Here is an 8,647-nt window from a genome sequence, read left to right as displayed (position 1 = left end):
ACTATACATTATCCAGCTATCTCTTAGTTCATTATGAATTCAGGACAATAATTTTTATCTGTCTCTCATTTTATGAAACAGTAAATTCAGACATATCTAGGTAGCTTCATTCCACTTAGGTCATGAGAAGTTTAAACAAACTTGCCCATATTTATGGTGAAAATACCAGGATTCATGGTGCCATCTGCAGTGGAGGCTTATCTGAAGCCACAAATCTGCTAGTAGGCCAACCTTAGGCATCTGGAGGTCCACAAAGGTATTTATTGCAGCCATAAACTAACTTTAACTTTAAAAACTATTTGAATCAAATCAGGAATTCCATAATCAGGGATTAATTAATCTGAATAACAAAAAGTACATCTTCAATAAGATCCTGTAGGAACTTTGCTCAATCAGAGCTGGTCAGTGCTCAGATAATAACAATTCACACCAATGCCAGATGTATTTACTTTTGGTTTTTTGAGACAGGGTTTCTCTGTGTAATCTTGGCTATCCTGACTCGCTTTGTAGACCAGTCTAGCCATGAATGTAGTCCTGGCTGTCCTGGACTCACTTTTGTAGGCCAAGCTGGCCTTAGCCTCACAGTGATTCACCTGCCTCTGCCTCCCTGGGTGCTGGGATTAAAGGCATGCACCACTATGCCTGGCTCCAATGCCAGATTTCAGAGAGATGCAGCAGTGCACAATTGACAGGGTAGTCAGAGGTTGGAAGCAATTCTGGGGTGCATCACAGTACGGACCTTGCAAATACCAGATCACCTCCAGAGATCTCTCATGCCTCCTGGACTTCCCCAAATCAATGGCTCCTGACAGCATGTCAGAGGCTGGAAGCAGTTTGGGGTGCATCCTGGTATAAGACCTTGCAAACATCAGATCACCTCCTAGACAGCCCAGGTGCCTACGGAGCGCCCTTAACAGGGTGGCTCTTGGCAATAGACCTAGAAGGTCTTTACCAGATCTCTTGCCAGAATAGCCATGTTCTGAATTAACATTCCTCTACACTTTCTGCTGTGACAATAATGAATTAAACTCCTGAAACTTTAAGCCAGCCCCAATTAAATGTTTTCCTTTATAAGAGTTGCCTTAGCCAGGTGTGATGGTGCACTCCTGTAATCCTAGCACTTGGGGAGGCAGAGGCAGGTGATTCTCTGTGAGTTCAAGGCCAGCCTCGTCTACAGAGCAAGTCCAGGACAGTCAAGGCTACACAAAGAACCCTGTCTTGAAGCACAAAAACAACGAATAGTTGCCTTGGTTGTGCTGTCTCTTCACAGAAATAAAACCATAACTGAGACAGTGGGAGAGAGAAGTGAGGGAGGGAAAAACTGTAACTGAGAGGTGGTCACTATAGTGTATCTGCTGTACATCTGTTCTCTGTCTCTTACTCCCACACTATGCTCTGTTCTCTATCTCTTGACATTCCACTATCTCCACTGTTCTCTCCCACTTCCTCAGCCACAGCCAAGGCCACTCTGCTGGCCATGTCCAGTCTACTTCTTTCTCTCTCTGCTCTGGACTCTTCCAGATGCCCCTGGTTGTTCTCTTGCTCATGTCTAAAATAAAAACCTTTAACCATATCATAGATGGGTCATGCCAGCATATCTCCCCCCCCCCTTTCTTTTTTCAAGACAGGGCTTCTCTGTGTAGCCTTGGCTGTCCTGGACTTCCTTTGTAGACCAGGCTGGCCTCAAACTTAGAGATTTACCAGTCTATGCCTCCCTGGGTGCTGGGATTACAGGCATGTACCACCACATCTGGCTATGCCAGCAATTTCTTTACCATTCATATTGGCAATTTCTTTACTGAGATGCCTCCCATACATCTGGTATTGAAAGGGAGCAAAGAATACTTAAAGATAAGAAAATTGCAGGCAAAGAATGCTTAAAGATAAGAAAATTTCAGGCTGGATGTGGTGGCATGCCCCTTTAATCCTAGCACCCTGGGAGGCAGAGGCAGGTGGGTCTCTGTGAGTTTGAGGCCAGCCTGCTCTACATAGTGATTTCCAGGACACCAAGGGATGTGTAGAGAGACTCTATCTCGAAAGAAAGAAAGAAAGAAAGAAAGAAAGAAAGAAAGAAAGAAAGAAAGAAAAGAAAGAAAAGAAAATTGTTTTGAGAGTGGAGAGCAGAGAAAGTTTAGAGATAAGAGTTGTTGGGATCATTTGCTCGTGCAGTGACAGAACTTAAAATCTTTGAGAATTTGGAAATTAAGTGTACCATCTTTGGCCATGAGCTGTACCAATGCCAAGTGGTTTGCAGTAAGACAGTGAGGCTTTAAAGACCCCTCTGAGTCTGAGGAGGCAAAGAGATGAAGAGCCTGTGGAGCTCAGGCTCCAGAAGGCAAGCAAGAGGGGCAGAGCAAGCTCCAGGAGAAAGCTGAGAGGTAAGTAGGAGTGTTGGCTATTCACACCAACTCAGGCAGCAGGGAGGGCTCACACACACACACACACACACACACACACACACACACACACACACACCTCCTTGTAAGTCCTGCCCATGGAGGACCCCTTGAAGCAGTGCCTAGCTCTTTGAGGCTCCTAGTGGCCAGGCCCCAGCCTGAGGAGCTCCACTAGCCCAAAACCAGATTTCCCTAGTGAGAAAACTGCTAGTCCCAGTCCCTCCAGGGAGAGTAGTCAGGCCCCCCCTCTACAGAAAAGAAAAACTCACCAATCACTGAGCTAGCACCAAACCTTGGTTTTCCCTCCCAATAAGTGTCTTGTGTGAGGTTTGCTGTGCAGTGTGAGTCTGTGGTATTCCTTGGCTCCTGGCTGCCAGGATACACTTGGAGGGAGGGAGCCAGGAGCAGAGCAAGGAGGAGCTGGGAGAGACTTTAGGAAAGGGGGGAGCAGAGGGGAAGGGAAACAAAGATAGGAGAGAAAAGGAAGGATACGTGTTCTGCGGCAACAATTTCAATCTGGAGTGTCCCTAGGCCAAGTACCAGGAGACTTGTCAGAGTGAAAAGTTCCAAACCACAGAGGAGAGGCTTCCCTTCCCATGTGATGAGTGGCCAGCTGGGTGAGAAGCTGCCTGACCAACAGGCGTGACTTGTAGCAGTAGTAGACATCAGGAGTCCAAGGAGGCAGAAACATCAAGGTGACACCCGAGAGTAGAGCAGGAGAGACAAGTGGTTAGAGCAGATGGAGGGAAGATGCAGTTGAAAATGGTGGGTGGCAGAAAGGAGTGATCTGTGCCTTATGTTGGCTATTCACATCAACTCAAGTGGCAGGGAAGGGTCTCCCTTTGTAAACTTTATAAACCATCAAGGCAGGAAAGTGGCCAGTCTGAGGAGCTCCAGCAGCCATGCCTGGGGCCCAGACATCCCTATCAGCTGTAATCACTATTTTCTAACAGCTGTAACATCTGTTCCAGCCCCAACATGGGAGAGTGACCAGGCCCCACTCTACAAGAAAAGTATCCTATCAATCCCTGAGCTTGCCCCAAGGTTCGGGCCACATAATCCCTCCAGTCCCAGGCCACCCTGGAAAGCTCCCCCTCCCTCTCTCCTAAGAAACCCTATATAAACCCTGTGCTCTGCCCAGTTCTCTGCTGCTTCTCACCTGAGCAGAGGTAGCCAGCCTCCTTGGTTCTTCCCTCCCAATACATCTCTTGTATGAGGTTTGCTGTGCAGAGTGACTCTGTGGTATCCTTGGCTCCTGACTGCCAGGACACCTTTAGGAGCAGAGCTGGAACCATTTCCCTGGGGAAACTTTCCTCAGGTGGAGCAGAGCCTTTACACTTGCATTACAGAAACTTTCTTGGGAGCTGGAAGGAGAAGCCTTTTCTGTCAGAGCTGCAACACTTACACCTTAGCAGAGTCAAATCAGCATCTTTGTTCAGTTAGGAGAGGCCATGTGACAGGAAAAGACAATACAGAGGTTCCTCCATCCAGTAGTGCCAGACTTTGATCTTACCAGCAGGGTCCAACAGGCGCCATCTCTGTGGCACCAGTGTATAAACTAGTCCTCAAGGCAGGAAGCTTTACATGGTCTGGCACTGCCAGCCAGGGACCAGGGCCAGGAATCTGACCCCTTAGTATTGTTGGGTGGCCTACCTTCTGGTACTCAGGTGGAAAGGTGCCCACAACTCCAAGGGCTGGGAAGGTATTTCAGCCCTGAGGAGGGACAGTGCCCCAAGGGTAACCTGAGGCACAGGAGCCCAGGAACCTCGCAGCTCTGAGAGGAGGCCACAACAGAGACATTGCAGCTCAGGGAAGGGTCCCCCAAACCCTGAGGAACTGAGAAGCCTAAGCTCTGCTCCTTCATTTCTTGAGTCACAGCAGCCACTAAAGCTTTTAAAAGAGATTTATTAAAGGGACAAATCCAGGAGAGGAGGGACAAATACAAGAGTGGCTGCCTCTGCTCCTGGGAGAAGATAACAGGGAACTGGGCAGGCACAGCCTTTATATAGGGCTTTTTAGGGGGCGGGGCTTTCTAGGGCAGGGATTTCTAGAGTGCAGATGGATATGTGGAATTTCAAGTCCTGAATTTGGTGGAAGCTCGGGGAGTGGTGGACTTTTCTGCTCACAGATTGGTCAGTTCTCCTGCTCAGAAATTGGTAGGTTTTAGTGGTAAGCTCAGGGATTGGTCAGTTTTTCTGCTCTGGGATTAGTGGGTTTTTGTGCCGAATTTTCATTCCAAAATTACCATAATCTAGGATGAATCCTACTGTGGGGCTGAAGATAGCAGTTAGAGAGGTTGGGAGTTGGAGCTAGGCCGCTGGAGCTTTCCCAGGCAGAGATCTGGCCATTTTTCTACCTTGAGGGGTTATAAAGTTTACAGAGTCCACTATGAAGGCAATAGCTGAAGCAGGAAAGGCTGTTGTCATCATGGACAGGTCCCATGGCAGCAGCAGTAGGCATTCTGAGGCAGGAAGGTGTCAAGTTTCCATAGCAGTCTGTTGAGGCGGGAACACTCACCATGGACACCTCCCACTGAGGCACAGACTGGAGGGGCCATTCTGTCTCCATCTCCACAGCCCCAGGGCAGAAAGGAGGGGCTGACTGCAGTGAGCCACTTGAAATTTTAGTGGAGCTACTCATAGCTCTTGTGGGGGGTGGGGTGGGGAGGGGACAGTGGGCCACTTGGATTCCCTGCTGCCGCAATGGGGGAGGGAGGTGGCAGTGGGTCACCACAACTTGAGGGGCATCAGAGCAGCTTGGTGTGGCAGGCCAGCTTGGGGCATGGCATGGAGATACTTTTCTGCCTGGGGCTGCTGCTGTGGGCTGCCGCTGAGGTGACGGTCTCTCAACTGTGGTGACAGGCCACCACGAAAGTTTAAGTCTCTGCTGCAGCAGCTGAGCTGTTGTCATAAAGACTGGCCACCTTAGCTCTTTCTGCTGTGGTAGGCTGCCACCACTTTGATCCTGCCACTGCCACCAGGGGAGCCTTGTGGTGGCCTCTGCTTTGATCTTGTGTTGGTGGCTGAGGGGTGATGGCTCCACTACTCTGGGGGCCGAGGAGGCTAGGGAAGGTGAAGAATTCCCTACAAATAAGTCCACAGTTTAGTTAAAGAAAGTTGTTTTGTTTAGCTTAGAGTTCAAGTCTCTGTAAACCACTTAAGGCATGAGTGAATAGGCCTGTCGCCCACACCTCTATAACTGTCAAACTGGCAGTTCCAGCCTCTGTCACAACAGCCATCTCCAGCCCCTCAGTGGAATCCCTCCCAGGTATGCTAATTTAAGGTGAAAAATTTAAACAAAACCCCACCAATCCCTAAGCTTCCACCAAGCTCAGAACTTGAATTCTCTTCAACCCTCACTCTGGACACCTCTACCCTAGAAAGCTCTGCCCTGCCATTAAAAAAAAAAAAATCCTATATAAAGGCTGTGTTTGCTCAGCTCTCGGCTGTCTTCTGGGGGCAGAGGCAGCCGCTCCTGGATTTGTCCTTCCAATAAACCTCTTTCAGGAGCTTTGCTGCCTGGTGTGACTCTCATCAGAAGAAGAGCCCAGAAGCCCAGAAGAGAAGCAGCAAAGGAGCAGGGCTGAGGCTCCTGAGTTCAGCTGGGGATACCCTTCCTTGGGAGGCGCAACTTCTCTGTTGAGGAAGCCTCCTCTCAGAGCTGTGTGGCCCCTGTGCTCATGAGTCTCCCTGGGGACACTGGCCCACCTCACAGCTGGAATACCTTCCCAGGCTTCGGAGTTGTGAGTTTCCTGGACACCGACCCACCCAGGCAGGAAGGCCAACGCTTAACAGCAATAAAACACTAAGAAATCCAAAGTATTTCAGCAAAATGTGTAACAACAGTCCATACCTATGGATAACCAAACAAGTAAGCAAGCTTGCATCTTTTTGCTCCTAATGCAAAGCAGTACTGCTCCTCACTCTGAGTGGCCAAAGTTTAAACTCTCTCTCTCTCTCTCTCTCTCTCTCTCTCTCTCTCTCTCTCTCTCTCTCTCTCTCTCTCTCTCTCACACACACACACACACACACACACACACACACACACACACACACACACAGAGGAGCTGGGCATGATGGCGCTCATCTTTAATCCCAGCACTTGGGAGGCAGAGGCAGGCGGGTCACTCACTGTGAGTTCTAGGCCAGCCTGGTCTACAAGAGAGTTCAGGCCAGCCAAGATAACACAGAGAAACCCTGTCTCAAAAACAAACAACAACAAAATTTTTTTTTTTTCTTTTGAGACAGGGTTTCTTTGTGTAGCCCTGGCTGTGCTGGAACTCACTCTGTAGACTAGGCTGACCTATTTCCACTTGCCGCTGTGTCCTGAGTGCTGGGATTAAAGGTGTGTGCCACCACTGCCCAGCAATATTTTTGTTTTACATGTATTCACAAGGCAGAGGCAGGTGGATCTACAAAGCAAGTCCAGGGCAGCCAAGGCTGCTGTATTTGTGTTTTTCCTGCTTGTGTGTCTGTGTACCACATGTGTGCCTGGTACCCAGAATGTTGGTTCTAAACCTGCAGTCACAGATGTTTGTGAATCACCATGTTAGATGCTGGGACTTCAACTCAGGTCTTCTGGAAGAGCCATCTCTCGAGCCGCTGGCCTCACATTCTTCAGTGATTGGCTGATTTAGACTGATGCAGTTTTCTTTTTCTTTCTTTCTTTCTTTCTTTTTTTTTTTTTTTTTTTTTTTTTTTTTTTTTTTTTGAGACAGGGTTTCTCTGTGTAACAATCCTGGCTGTCCTGGACTCACTTTGTAGACCAGGCTGGCCTTAAACTCACAGAGCTCCACTCCCGGGTGCTGGGATTAAAGGTGTGAGCCACCACGCCGGGCGAGGGTGATGCAGTTGATAAATAAATAACTTCGAGTACATATTTGATCTTGGAAAAAATGCTGATTAGGGAGGAACTTATGTCAGATGGCAGCTTCACAAAGATCCATTCAGAGATGGACCTTCTTTTGCCTCATGAGCGTCTTTGGTTAGTTTAAGATAGGGTCCTTCAACATAGCCCTGGATGTCCTGGAACTATGTAGACCAGGCTGGCCTTGAATTCCAAGTGCTCCTCTGCCTCTGCCTCCTAAATGCTGGGACTCAAGCCCTTGGAGCAGCTTGGCTTACAAAATCACTCCCCCAACCCAACCCCACTCCAAGACAGGGTTTCTCTGTGTAGTCCTTGCTGTCCTGCACTAGCTTTGTAGACCAGGTCTCAAACTCACAGAGATCTGGCTGCCTCTACCTCCCAGAGTCTGGGATTACAGGCAGCACCAACGTGCCAGGCTTGCATTCACTTTTAATGGACTTCAGTCTTACTAATAAAGCAGTGCTGGGCACTACTGCAAATCTTTGTATGACACATGGTCTAGGCTTTCCTAAGTAATCTCTCTGTGTAGCTCTCCTGGAATTTTCTCTGTAGATCAGGCTGGGCTCAAACCCAGAACTCAGAGATCTGCCTGCCTCTGCCTCCTGAGTGTGGCCATCAGCACCCTACACCAAGCCTCTTACCTGACCTAGGAGTTGTCGGAAGGAGCCATTATCTAAGCAACTCTCAGCCGTAGGAGACTCCTTGGTTTGCCAGTTATGTCTGGGGATTAAATTATGCAAAGGCTCTGTGAATCCTTCAGAAGAACAACCCCATAAACCTCCGATAACAGTCACTGACTACTTACAAAAGGCTACCTCAAAGCCTAGGTGCCATTACTCCAAAATGCATGCCAGATACAGTGGCTTTGCTAAAATTCTGCTATGCTACATAGTGAAACCTTGTCTTGAAAAATCAAACCAACCTGGGCGTGGTGGCAAATGCCTTTAATCCCAGCACTCGGGAGGCAGAGGCCAGCCTGGTCCACAAAGTGAGTCCAGGACTGAAGGAGAGATAAACCTGTCTTTTAGGATTCCAAGTGTGGGATTGGAACGGTCTCGTGAGAAAACAGGTGAGGTTAATTCACTAGAAGAGCAACTACCTCGTGCAAGAGCTTAATTGTTGCCAGCTGAAAAGATCCCGTGAACAGATTCTGGGAGGATATATATAAATGAGCCCAGAACTAGAGGCAGGGCATTTTGGAGAATTGGGATAGATTTGGCTGTTGATTGCTGCACTTCAAGACGCTCCTAGAGAGAACCGCTCGAGGGAAGGCTTCGGGGCTCTGGCTCCTGCTGAGGTTCTGGGTTCTGGTTACCCCAGATTCTAGCAGAAGAAATCCTGCAGCTCACGCCCAAAGAATCGTTCCTCGGAACTGATATCCTTAA

Source organism: Acomys russatus, chromosome 22 (assembly GCF_903995435.1).
Source record: "Acomys russatus chromosome 22, mAcoRus1.1, whole genome shotgun sequence".
In the NCBI taxonomy this organism is placed as follows: domain Eukaryota; kingdom Metazoa; phylum Chordata; class Mammalia; order Rodentia; family Muridae; genus Acomys; species Acomys russatus.
This window is presented reverse-complemented; position numbering follows the sequence as displayed.